The sequence below is a fragment of the Aotus nancymaae genome, unplaced genomic scaffold (assembly GCF_030222135.1).
Source record: "Aotus nancymaae isolate 86718 unplaced genomic scaffold, 86718_ANA_hifiasm-v0.15.2.pri h1tg000006l, whole genome shotgun sequence".
NCBI lineage: Eukaryota > Metazoa > Chordata > Mammalia > Primates > Aotidae > Aotus > Aotus nancymaae.
In genome coordinates this window covers 80,432,590-80,446,380 of record NW_026988417.1, presented here as the reverse complement: position 1 = coordinate 80,446,380, position 13,791 = coordinate 80,432,590, and the positions used below count along the sequence as shown (strand labels likewise).

General features: G+C 38.2%; 1 protein-coding gene across 2 annotated transcripts in view; it reads left to right on the top strand.

Moving 5' to 3' along the window:
- The first annotated feature begins 2,495 nt into the window (after nucleotides 1-2,495).
- The window catches only part of SPARCL1 (SPARC like 1), a 54,751-nt gene continuing 43,455 nt past the window's right edge, over nucleotides 2,496-13,791 (top strand). Inside the window, exons 1-2 of one of the 2 annotated variants that reach the window (XM_021673257.2) lie at nucleotides 2,496-2,916; nucleotides 3,372-3,406. The gene's annotated coding sequence lies outside the window, so the exon portion shown is untranslated. The remainder of the gene's footprint in view (nucleotides 2,917-3,371; nucleotides 3,407-13,791) is intronic. The other variant, XM_021673256.2, reaches the window with a different exon arrangement.

Sequence of the window (13,791 nt, the reverse complement as noted above, 5' to 3'; positions counted from 1 at the left end):
GACAGCTTCAGAAACAATAAGAGCTTGAATATCTGCCAACAAACATTTCCAAATAAAACTATACTCAAAAGACACTGTGAATTCAAATGCCTTTTTTATATTATTTTTCTCTCTTGTCTTGTTATAAGAAATACACTGTCTTTTTAATCATGTTATAAATTAATAATACTTCCTATAAAACTGAGCATCAAAATTCTCAAGCTTTGCCACCTAAAAATGAACTCTCTAGATACATATTTACATTTAAGAAATGAATCCAGTTTGGGATTTTAAGTAATTATTTTTTAGGTTAACGCAGAGTTGTATAAGAAAATTTATTTTGATCATTTCACAGAAGCGTAAACACCAATTTTAGTAGAAAAAAAATTTTAGTCAGGTAAATCTTTCTTTCCAGAGCCCTCTAACTGAATCTCTTTTTTACATTCTCATTAAATTGATGTAATCACCTGAAATCAATCTTACAAACCCATCTAAAATAAATAGGGAATGCTAGTTAGAATGAGAAGCTAATATTTTGGGTCCCCAAGAAAATTTTCCTAAGCCAACTAGGGGCAAATTTTCAGAAATGCTTTCCTTACACGCACTGCAATAGTCCCACTGCTCCTGCACCCGTCGGGAGACTTGGAGAAATGGTCTGTGTCTGTGTCTTCCTTCAACACTTCTCAGAGCAGATGTTTACAGATGCAGGGGAGCAGCATGGCCAAACACTGCCCACCCCTTTATCCTTCCTCTGAGGAGACTGCTCAGCCCCTAGACCTTGGCTAAGGAAAAACATCCCATTGTCTGAGGCAAAAGGATGTCAAGTCCTTCCATCCTGTCCTGGGAAAGGCAGTTTGGAACAAATTATCCTGATTCTAAAGATGTGAGATTTTTCCCAGCTGCACCATGACTTGTTTTTGGCTTCTAGGCAATGTGCCCAGTATCCTCTGCTCCCAAATTTCCCCAAATGCAAAATAGAGATAATTCTTGTTACCTTTTTCTTGCAGTGTTCTGAAAATAAGTAGGGCAAATGATTCTAAAGTGTTTTAAGAGATTTGGCAGAGGACATATTTGTCTAGCACTGTAGGTGGGGCTTTTTGTTTATTTTGGTTTTATTTTGTTTTTATCAGTGTTACTGCTTTTGGCCAGACTTTGGCAGGCATTTAGAAAATCTAAATTAAATTATAATTATTCATCTGATGTTAATGGAACATTTACAGTATACAAAGCACTGTGCTAGGCACCTGGAGAACGCAAAAAGGGCACATCCCCTTCCTTCAAGGAGCTTACAGCTTGCTCAGAAGCAGGTATGATAAATATATGTCTGTATCATATAATAGAGGTATTATCTATCATATTGTATCATATAATAGAGGTATTGTCTATCATATTATAGACAAGTTACGTAAGTGTGGCCACGGAAGCTGATTTGGAATCCCACCCTATAAGTTACAGCTGGAGACCCTAGAGAAACCACTCGGCCTTACTAAGCTTTAGTTTCCTCTTATGTAAATTATAATAGCTAATTTATTGTCTACTACATGGCAGGGTGTTCTATGCAGTTAATCTGTATTCACTACAGATTAATTTACATAAGAGCTCATTTCCTTATAGCTAATTTATTGTCTACTACATGGCAGGGTGTTCTATGCAGTTAATCTGTATTCACTAATTTAAAACTCAGAACAATTGCCTGAGATAGATATTATCATCATTTCCATATGTGTATCCCTATCTTATAAATAAAAATACTGATGCTTTAGAAAGGTTATATAACTTGTCCTGGGTCGTAGTTAGAAAGTGGTGAAGATAGGATGCAAATCCAAGCTGGCTGGCTTCAAATCCTGCTGATTCAACCGCTGTATGATACTACCCCTCAAATGGGAACACAGTAAAACCTACCATGGATAGTGAAGATCAACTGATAATAATGCATAAAAAGCTGTTAGCGCAGCGTCTGACACATAACAGATGTGTGATAAGTGTAGAAGTAGCAGTAGAAGAGACTGGACACATATACAAATAACCAGAATGCCAGGCCAAAAACAAATGCACACCTCCATTCTTTTTCATGGGAACCCTCCTTCTTAGAGACCAACTATTATAACCATGAAGTTACAGTGAGGAGTTGTGTTGAGGGGAGAACTGCAACATTTCTGAATCAGCATACAAGTGATCTATAATATAAAGAGCAATCATTTTTATATATGTACATTTCCAAAGCCCATTCACAGAAGGTTAAGGCATCTAAAGTACCTTCCTATTAAAATTCAGACTGTATTTGTTAGAACAATTTACAATTGAGCAATCCAAAAATGCATCTGCTGCAATTTCTTTCCTCCGCTCCTTCAATCCCTACTCCCCAGTTTCCTTTAGGAAAAAACAACAGCATGGAGTTTCTTTTCAAGGTCTTAAAAAAAATCCCCAAAAAAGGGATGCTGCTTATAAAACCTTTCAGAGTTGTTTGAAAAAGAATAAAAAAATGCATAAAGAGCCAAGTGCTTATATTCTGGCCAAGTTATGAGGCTCTGAGAACAAGAGCTTCAGGGGAAGACTGTTAACCCCATCCACGCCTCCCGAATTAGCTCTTTCCCTTTTGGTTTGCATGCACTGCCTGTAAAGCCCTCGCAGTGAGAGGCCAGCCTGCTAGGGAAATCCAGGAATCTGCAACAAAAATGATGACAGTCTGAAACACTCTCTGGTGCCAACCTCCAAATTCTCGTCTGTCACTTCAGACCCCTACTAGTTGACAGAGCAGCAGAATTTCAACTCCAGTAGACTTGAATGTGCCTCTGGGCAAAGAAGCAGAGCTAATGAGGAAAGGGATTTAAAGAGTTTTTCTTGGGTATTTGTCAAACTTTTATTCCCCGTCTGTGTGCAGAGGGGATTCAACTTCAATTTTCGGCAGCGACTCTGGGTCCAACCCCTTACTTGAAGGTAAGTTTTAATAAATTTACTGCATTATCTAATAGCATTTGTTAAGCTGGTTTGCGTGATCTGATAAAGTAGTCAAATATTTTTGCCTAAATAATATAAAGCCATTTATTTACAAAAAAAATATTTTGTGTGATTTACAGAAAAGATACTTAATAGAGAACTTCAGCATTTGTATTCATGTTTTCATGTTTCCTGCAAAATTAAATAGCAAGTACTGATAAATGATGGTGATTTTAGTGAAGACCAAAAATAGAAATGTAGAGCTGTGGATGGCCTCAGTAGCAATCAGATCTTAGCAAAGCCTGAATCCTGAAATGTGTTTTGTAGAATTACTTTATTACATATATGAAATAAACTCTAAAGAAGGTAGTTTAAAAAAAACTTTCAAATCAAATAATTTGCATGTTTTCCATATTTAAATTATCTAAAGTTATTCAATCTCCCATACTTAACAGCAATGCAGAAACAGAGCTTTTCGCTTTTCCAAAAGGTAGGAAAATTCCTCTTATTATACTATATTCTTGTTTGATAATTTTTAAGTCATTGTGATTATTTTCCCTTTCTTGATTCCCTTTTACAGCTTTATAACTAATTGTTTTTTGCCTCCTACTATCATTTGTTAAGATGCTTACACATAGACATAAAATTTCCCTAATTCTTGTTGATGTCTTATTTACAAAAGCAAAAAAGGGAGCCGAGAATTAAAGAGCTAAAGAGATTATGATAACTCATATTGTAAGGTACTATCATTTCTGGCTCTCTTTTCTAAAATAAAACAATAATACCTTCCCAGGTATTAAAGTCACTCTGCAGGAAAAAAAAAGAAATAAAGAAAAGAAAAAAAAAAAAACTTGCTTTCAACTGCAGATCAATACTGTTGAAACAGTACACCAAGAGGTACTGCAGAAAAAGTATCTCTTTTGCACTGCCTTCAATCTGCAAAGAGGTTAAATATGTCACCTTGGCATTGTGTCTGAGCTCTCCTCTGGCCCAGAGCCTAAGCACATTGAATAGAAATGTTCACTCAGTACAAGTCAGCAGAAATCTTTTTTTAAATTCTCCCTTCCTCACAGATACCAGCTTTTTTCAGTTCACAGCTTACTCAGTTAAACCTGATGGTAAACTATGATTTTTTTTCTTAAAAACACCCTCTTTGGAAAGATTTAAGTTCATATTTCTGTTCATTTAATAAGATCTAGCAAAGCAGAGCAGTTTATTTCATCTACTTATTGTCCAATCAACGAGTTCCACTTTCTCATTTTGGAGAAGAATATGTACATGTTATTTATGAACCTTTTCTTTTCTTTCAGAAAATTTTCACACAGCCATTGAGCAATTAGAGTAATGGCATTTCCTTCCCAGGTCTTTTGAGATTTAATCCCCAATAGCTTCTCAAGGCACAGATTCACATATTAACTAAGTAAAAACAATAGTGAGGACAGAAATGAAATGTGTACTGATGTATCTGGACAACTTCAAAACATTATTTATTTCATTTCCTCTCAATTGTTATTTTTACTCAGTTGACTTAAAGATTGCATTTTACATAAGTTTAGCACCATGCCCGGAACACTCTGGGAACATTTTTCCACCAAGGAGAACATAAACAACTTGTTAAAAGACTTGAAGTACACGTAGCCCTCACTTATCCCTCTAGAATGATCTGGAGAAGGAGATGCCCATAATTCCAGTGACATTTCCCAGTAGGCCTGGCTTCCTGAGAGATGCTTAACCAGGCCAGGGTCTGTCTCTCACAGGGCCCACAGGGCATCTTCTGCCAAAGGCTGAGTTAGCGGTGGTAGCACTACCTAGGGCTAGCCTGGCTATGTCTTAGTCATCAAAAGATGAATAGAACTTAGAAAAACAGAGTACGCGGTCTTGACTGATTGTTCCAAAGGTTGGGAGGCAATCTAATAAAGTGAATAAAACCATGAGCTGTAGTTTATATCTGACCATATGGACCTGGTTTATATAAGAGCATTTTTTATATCCAAGCTTTACCACTAAATAGCTTTGTGACTTTAGGCAAACAACTTAATCTCTTTGTGCCTCAGTCTCTTCATTCATGGAAATGGGATTATAAAGTTAGTAGCTACCTCAGAGATTTGTTTTAAGAATTAAGTGAAGAAAAGACCTATGTCTGGTACATTAAAGCAATCAATCAATTGTAGCTAATATGAAAGTACTGGACTAACTATACGTCCCTATTGAAACTCCATAGAAAGGGAACTGACTCTAGATCTTTGCTCAGGATTTCTTCCTTGTACTTATACATTTTGCTCTATAATAAAACATCAATACCAGGTCTATGTCTCTGAGTCAGCACAGCAGAGTGGGCAGAGCATGGGCTTCAGAGTCTAATGCATCTGGACTAGAATCCTGACTCTGCCTCTTACAAGCAGTGCAAGCTTTGGCAGTTACTTCACATCTCCAGGACTCAGTTTACCCATCTGTTTAGCAAAATGGTAATAATACACACAAATAAGGTCGGTGTAGGAATCAAATGTGATGTTTATCATATGCCAAGTATAGCACTTGGCAGAGTACTAAACACACAGGAAAGTTGACTGGTTGCTTATAAGGAATCTCATACATCAGTGATACATCTGTTACATACTTGCAATGATTTCTCTGGAAGTAACAATAGAGATCGAGAAGGAAATATCCTTGAATCGCCTTTCTTATCCAAATAAATGTAAAAGTAAATCTGACACTACTTTTTTCCCCTGGTGGAGGGGCCTCAACACGAGGTAGTTATTACTGTGAGTCTTCACTGCTGCATCAGTGAGCAGCTTCTTAATGGCCAAGTCAAAGAAACCAAAGAAAGTGTTCTGAGTCAGTTTGCCATTACACAGAGTGAGAAGAAATGCTGCTTTACAGTCAATTCTCTTTTATTGGCCCACTTGGACAAGAGAGAAGGCCCCCAACATTTTTTCTTTCTTATCTCTTCTAAAGGCAAGAATAGGGCTTTTGACTTGCTCCAGGGAATATTTTTTCCTCTTTAACTGAAATTCAAACAAAACAGTCTTTTTTTTTTTTTTTGTCTTTGTTTTGTGTTTTTGTAAACCTCTCCCCTATGTTCCTAGCATTGAAATGTCAGCTGCTTTTTCTGGCTGCCTGTAGCGGGAGCAGGCTGTCGTCATAGCAATGAAAGGGTGTAGAGAGACTCCTGCTTCATGACCCGCTCCGAGAAATAACTCTTAGTCTGCTTTAAAATCCTTCTTTAGAAATGAAGTCTCTAGTCCTGGCTTGTTTCCTTCCTATTACACAACCAACTTACGTGCACCCATTGCAGTAGCTAAACGTTTCCTTTAAAGGTTTAGTGAATAGGTATTTTTAAATGAATAAGAAGGTGCCTAGTTTCCTGTGGAATACAGGGGGAAAACAACTGGGAAGGCAAAGGAAGAGAAATAAAAATGGCCTCACTTGGTACACATACTGCAGCACACCCTGCAATAAATCCATTTTTCAAGTTCCCACTGCTTCCTCCCATATTCACAATGTACTATAGTGTAGTGGTTATGGAACAGAATTCTGGGGCAGACTGCCTGGACTTGAATCCTGGCACTCATACTTTCCAGTTGTTTTAATCTAATCCATTCTGTGCCTCTGTCTTCTCATCTGTGAAATAGATATAATAACAGTCATAAATTGTCATGGGAATTGAATGAGATTGAGCATGTAAGGCATTTATTACAGTATCTAACCCATGGTAAAGGTTGGCTGCTAAGCTCACGAACCTCAGTTTCCCCCACTTTTGAAATGTGGATAACAGCTAATTCAGAAGATCATTGTATGATTTTTTTTTGAGACAGTCTTGCTCTGTTGCCCAGGCTGAAGTGCAGTGACACAATTTCAGCTCACTGCAGCCTCCACCTCCTGGCTTCAAGTGATTCTTGTGCCTCAGCCTTCTCAGTAGCTAGGACTACAGGCATGTGCTAACATGCCAGGCTGATTTTTGTAATTTTAATAGAGATGGCGTTTTGTCATGTTGGCCAGGCTGGTCTCACACTCTGGGCCTCAAATGATCTGCCTGCCTCAGCCTCCCAAAGTGCTGGGATTACAGGTGTTAGCTGCCACACCCAGGCAATCATTGTATGATTAACTAAAATAATAAATGTACATACTTAAAAAGTAGTAGTTATTACAATTCTTTTCATGGTTTTCTTACTGAAACACCAAGGTTCCAGTCTAGATCCTGCTGTTGATTTCACAGAAAGCCAATCACTGAGACAACAAGTATTGCCAATGAAGAAAGCTTTAATCAGGTGCTGTAGCTGAGGAGATAGGAGCACAGTCTCAATCCATCTCCCTGACTGACTAAAACTAGGGGTTTATATAGCAGAGGAGAAATGTAACAATGTGTAAGGAAACAAGAGCTAGGGAGGGGTAAGGAATCAATCATGGTGAGTAAGGGGTCAGGTACCTGCTACAGTGATCTGGTGAGTTTCAGTTCTTTGATACTTTTTTAGAAGCCTGAAGGTCCTGTCCTGAGGAAGGAACTCAAATAAAACAAATCTAAGTTTCACACTTTAAGACCAGAAGGGTCAATTTTTATATTTTTCAAAAAGATCAGTCTGTGGGACTATTGGGTCAGTTTCAGTTTGATCTAACTCTGACAGGAATGGCCTTTTTGAACTTGGAATCTCCCAATGAGTTCAATATAATGCATAGAGGCCTCAGAATTACCATTGCATAAATATGAACCATTCGATTTCTAAAGGGGGAAAAAATTGTGACTTTTTATATTTTTAAAGACTCATTTCATCTTGATTAACATTAGGGTAAAAAGTATTAAAATGTCTTATCTTTCATTAACTTTTTGTTAAAGTTTCTATTTCAGTTCCTCCAGTATTTTCTAGGTCATGCAATTATGAAAATAAGTCAACATTTTTATCTTACATCTCAAACAACTAATGTATTCAGTGTTCTATCCTCATGCAAAATGCCAGAGATGCAGCAGGGAGCAAAACCAGAGAGGGGCTGAACTCTTGTGGGGCTTACCATGGAGTTAGGGAAATGGTCATTAATGAAACCGTCACATTAATAAAAACTGCATAGGCCAAAACATAAAGTGCCCCCCAATACAACACCATCTTCATCTTTCTAGTAAGAAGATCCTCAACCAAAATGTTTGGCCAAACAGAATGTACAAATGGGTGACATATTGTAATATACACTTGGGATATTTAATCTATTGTTCACATACATATTTAAAATGTTATTTTAACTGTTTTATACTTATTAACATGACTTTTTCTTTTCTCACATTTCATGAAACAATTTTATTGAAACTCTTCATACGCATCTTTAACACCAGCGTGTGTGTTCACTGGACCAACTCTGTAATTATCTAATACAGAGCACATCATCAATTCTTCTGCAAGTTGCTAAACCTCTGCTGATGTTGCAAATTTAATTCCCAGGCATAAGTCCTCATTCATGATCATGTTCTCCACACTTTCATTACTTACTAGATTGCTTTTTCCAGTGCTCTTTAAAGGGCTTATTTAAAACCACTTGAAACTGTAAGTGTGGCTTTCTAAAATTGTGTGATTCCAACACTTGCAATAATGAAGTCATACCTCAGAAATAATGAATAAATCTGCTTTAAATATCTTTATCTATTTTTTCATCCATTTTGTCAAGGTGACCTTCCTAAGAACAAAAATAAGCATCTCTTGAGATCATTTCTAATTGTTTTCTTGAATAGTACTTTGCTGCTCAAAATGAAGAAACTGAGACAGTGGCTGTTAATGTGAGAGACTTTGGAAGCACTGGAATATAAGGCAAATCCCTCTTTTTTACAGCAGGACTTGTGGGAGTGAAAAAAACACATTTTATTGGAATCCATAACATATATAATGATATGCTGAAATAAGTGTTATAAGGGCAAAGCACCTTTGTTCTAAGAGAGTACATAAGGATCCTGACCCACTCAAGGTCAATAATGGCTTTCCCTGATCTAAAGTCCGAATAGATGTTAACTCTGTGGGTGTGTGTGTGTGTCTGTGTGTGTCTGTGTGTTGGGTGATGGTGGCTGGGAGGAGTGGGTCCTGGCAAGAGAATTCTGACAGTGTGAACAACTTGTGCAAAGACCCTGGAACAAGAGGGATCGTGGCCTATTTGAGGAACTGAGAGGCAGCCAGCTCCTGAGAGCAAGGGCAGAGCAGTGAGAGATATAAATCTCCATAATACTCCCTTCCCTGAGCACTAAATGTATGTGCCCTCTGCTTGATTCAGGTTTAATGTATATCTTTAACCCCTCGATGGAATTCTGGTGAGTCTCAAAGCCCCAACAGGCATAACCATTTCTATTCGTAGCTCAGACCCATATGGTGGTAGATTCAATTAGGAAGGATGATGGGCAGTTGAAGGTCAGAGGCTCAGAAAAGTCTGTATCATTGAGTTTGACTATATCATATACATTCACTGGGCTGGGACACCTTGATGTCAGATGGTGACTCAGCAGAGAACTCAAAATAGAAGAACGTCTTTTTCATCCTTCAGATGACTTTAAGGCCAAACCATAGAGCTCTCCCCAGAGACTCATGAATACTTTAAAAGCCCTGTAAGTGTTAATGCTGAATCAGGTAACAGCACATATATGTTAGCCAAAATATGACTAAGAGATTTGCTCTCTGATTACAAAGCCTTTGACTGTCATGTAAAAACAAGGTGAACAAGACTGTTCTGAGTCTGATTACCAAGTACCTATAATAATTGTTTTGTTTACTACATTTCCCAGAAAGGAAAATTTTCCATAGTTGTAATAGTTACTAAAAATAGCAGCCTACAGGCTTCCTCTGATATAAACAAATTCATCAGAAGATACCTGGCCTCATTTGGATTCATGGATTACATACTCCAGGAAATGATAGGCCAAGAGTAATAAGAAAAATAAAGTAACCAGCAAATCTCTCCTTTTTCTAGTACACATGGTGTCTTTCTTAGTTCATTAAACTTCAGACAAAGAGATAAACAGATCAAGTTGTCATCATCTGGGAGGGTTCAGAAACCGGGGGAACTCTAGGCAACCCAAGGAATATTCTATTAGACTTGAAGCAATAACAACCAGCACTAAAATTTCCAAGAAGTCACTGATGTGGCCAATATAAAGAGGAATCCTGTTCCTCCTTTCAGAGGCACGGATGGCTGCGTTTACAGTCTGCCTCAGTGTTCAGAGAGCTTATTAATGCTTAAGAGAAAAGGAAAGAGAAGGAAGATAGAAAGTACGGCAAGGCAAGAAGTGCCCAAGGGAGACAGGTATGCTAAGTTGATTTGAGTAGCATGGTAATATACAGAACTTCAAAAATAAAATTTATCTTTTAAATTTTAACTGTAAATTAATGTTTTAAAAAACTATAGAAACTGAAAGCAAATCAAATACAAATATCTACTTCAACCTCATCTTACTGCAGTTTAAGTTTCTAGGAAATACCATAGAAACTGAAGTGTGCCCAATTACAAAAAAGGATGCAAAATAAACTGTAGTACCCAAAATAAAAATATATTCTGGTTGTTTGTGTAAGTTTGCTACTAAATCTAGATGGAGAATGATGTTTTTGTGTTTTAGATTGGGCCAAACTTTAGACACCCTCCTCTTCTCTAGGAGACACAAATTTCAGGACAAATGGACACAGATGATTCAGAAGTTTTCATTCAGAGGAATGTCCTGTGTTTCCCACCAAATGCAATACCCAAGCAATATTTAGCTATTACACACATAGCCTTTCATCAGAGATGGGGGGTAGCTGACACACGCATGGCCCATTCTGCCCACACCTTTCAGGTCAGTCTCTGAGGGCTTGGCTGCGCTATGTTTCCAGCTAGCAGAAAGGATATTTAGGCCCCTTTTCCTTGCTTTTCCAGGGACAGAGCTTGTAGAGTGCTGAGAAATCTAATTACAACTTCCTTTTATGGTGAAATCCAATTACAACCTCTCCCATGGTGAAAGCCAATCTTTTTGATACAAAAGGAAACTAAAGGGCTTCAAGCAGGGTATCTGCTTGTGTTCTGCCTTCTCACTTAGGCAATTATGCAGAAAGGTTGCAATGACCTTGGCTTGCCTTGCTTACGAACAAAAGTCATAATCTACTACCCCCTACTCCCACAAAAAGGAAAAACATTTTCATAACTGATTCCCAGAGTCTGGGGGGTTTTCTCAAGGATCCATGAGTTAGGCAAAGCAAATTTTGAGCCAGCACTTGCTCCCTCCACACACACTTTTTTTTGGGCAAGATGACTTTTCTTATTGAACTTGGAATGCCATGTTAAACAATAAAAAAATTAGTGAGTTATTTAGGTCAATATCCTCCCATAATCTGTTTCCAACACATATTTTTTTTTTTTGAGACAGAGTCTGGCTCTGTTGCCCAGGCTAGAGTGCAGTGGTGCAATCTCGGTTCACTGTAACTTCTACCTCCCCAGCTCAAGTGATTCTCCTGCCTCGGCCTCCTGAGTAGCTGGGAGACTACAGGTGCCCTTCACCACACCTGGCTAGTTTTTGTATTTTTAGTAGAGATGGGGTTTCACCATGTTGGCCAGGCTGGTCTTGAACTTCTGGCCTCAAGTGATCCACCCAATCAGCCTCCCAAAGTGCTGGGATTACAGGTGTGAGCCACCGTGCCTGGCCTGTTTCTTACACCTCTGTGGTATGCAATGCTGTGTGTCATCCTTTCAGCCAACCTGTTTGCTTGAGGTTAGTAAGAAACTGCAGTACTGCTTGGAGAGGGTTCACCCCAAATTCCTAAAACCCAGCAGAGATAAATGGAAACAGTTCTCAAAACAGTAATTTATGAAAATACATATTTTCTAAGTACTTGACACAAGTCTATAATTGCTGAGATATTTAATAATAAAATCACTAACCACATTCTATTCAAATCTGTCACTTCTGTATAATCACTGTACTCCACTTAATGTGTATAAAATACAAATTTGCAGCTTATAGAGAAAAATTAGCAAACTTTCAGAATAATCATGCAGTCAATAGGTTTTTAATTGCAGATGAGTGGAGTGGGGAGTGGTAAATGGTTATCTTTTTCAAAAATTAGGATAAACTTTACCCTAGGTTCAAATAAAAGTGCTATGCCTAGAGAGTTAATGAACCCACCATTCAAAGTGGCCCTAAGTAGCTCTAAAAGCAAAGCATTTTTACATTATTTGATTCAACTTGAGTTATTGAATTGCCTATATAATATGATAAGGACCAGGCTGGACATGGTGGCTCATGCCTATAATCCCTGCACTTTGGGAGGCTGAGTCGGGTGGATCACTTGATGTCAGGAGTTCAAGACCAACCTGACCAACATGGTGAAAACCCTTCTCTACTAAAAAATATAAAAACTAGCTGGGCATACTGGCATATGACTATAGTGCCAGCTACTCAGGAGGCTGAGGCAGGAGAATCGCTTGAACCCAGGAGGCAGATGTTGCAGTGAGTGGAGATCGGCCACTGCCCTCCAGCCTGGGTGACAGAGTGAGACTCCATCTCAAAAAAAATCAAGATAGAGACCCAGCAAGAAGGTAGCCTGAGATGTACAAAAATCAGAAGAATTCAACTTAATGATGGGTCAATAAAACACGTGAATGGTTTCATGATGGGTTTGGGCAGATGTTCATGCTGTCTTAGCTCACTGGAATCATTTTTAACTCTCAAGCCATTAGTTCAGTGGATTCTCCCAACCTTTTACTGGGGACCAAACAACTTTAAGCTGATTCTCTCTAAATCAGAGCAGTATTCTGTTAGAGTTCATAAGAAACAGAATACAAATGCTGAAACCTAAGTGTCTTCTTTTTCTCTATTTCTCTCCCCTGATACAAACTCCAACTAATGGGTTTTGAGGACTTGATAATGGTATGCAGGTTAATGTGTTTCTAGAAAACCTTTTCAATAATTTCCTAAAGTATGGGGAGAATAAAATACTGGAAGATGTTGTTATAAAACAGAAAATGCTTGGTTTAAACCTAGGTACTCATGGTGATCTTGTTTTCATTAGTGTTTTGGATAGCCATTGGAGGGGAAGAGAAGTATCAGCTTCATCTCACCACTAAAAACAGCCGATGTTTTCTTGCAATTTGAAAATGAAGCCATTGATTTCAAAAGCAAATGTTTTGTTATACTTTGAAAAACACTCTGGATTGGATCGTTCAAGGGTACTATAGCTTGAGATAACTGCAGCCTCAAACTCCTGGGCTCAAGCAATCTTCCTGCCTTAGCCTCCTCAGTAGCTGGGACTACAGGCATGAGCCATTAAGCCTGGTTTGAGGAGAATAATAGAATAATCTTTTCCCACAGTGGAAGCAGAAGAATTAACAGCTGTGGACCAGCTGCAGCCAAGCTGTGTCTTTTCCTCACTTGAAGGCGTCTTCTTAGTGTTTTCTCTCTGAAGGCATAAATAAGCTTCCAGGTTTTCACCCTATTTTAAAAGAACTCTTCAAACTCTAGTCACAAAATCCATTAGGGTTTATTATATCTGCTTCTTTCAGAAAAGGCAGATAATAAGTAGCTTTGCACTACTGAAGTAAGCAAGCAATTATTTCCCCTATTAAATGTGTTGGCCCTCACCAAGGTACATGAGAAGCTTGGACCATGATCTGAATCCTGAAGGGACTTCTGCTGGGACTGAATGCTTGCATTTGTGGTTCACACCAGAACTAAATACTCATCAAAATACACCATTATTCCCTAGAAGGTCCCAACACCATGAGAATGAGGCTACTTGGAACTGTTCTTCGGTATTATCTGTTGTTTTTCTTAATCCTGGAAGAGAACTACCCCCAATGAATAATTCTTGGTCGATTCACAGAGCTGAAAGCACTTGAAATTCCTCTCCCAACTAGCAGAATTTAACAACTGACTTATTCTGTTCA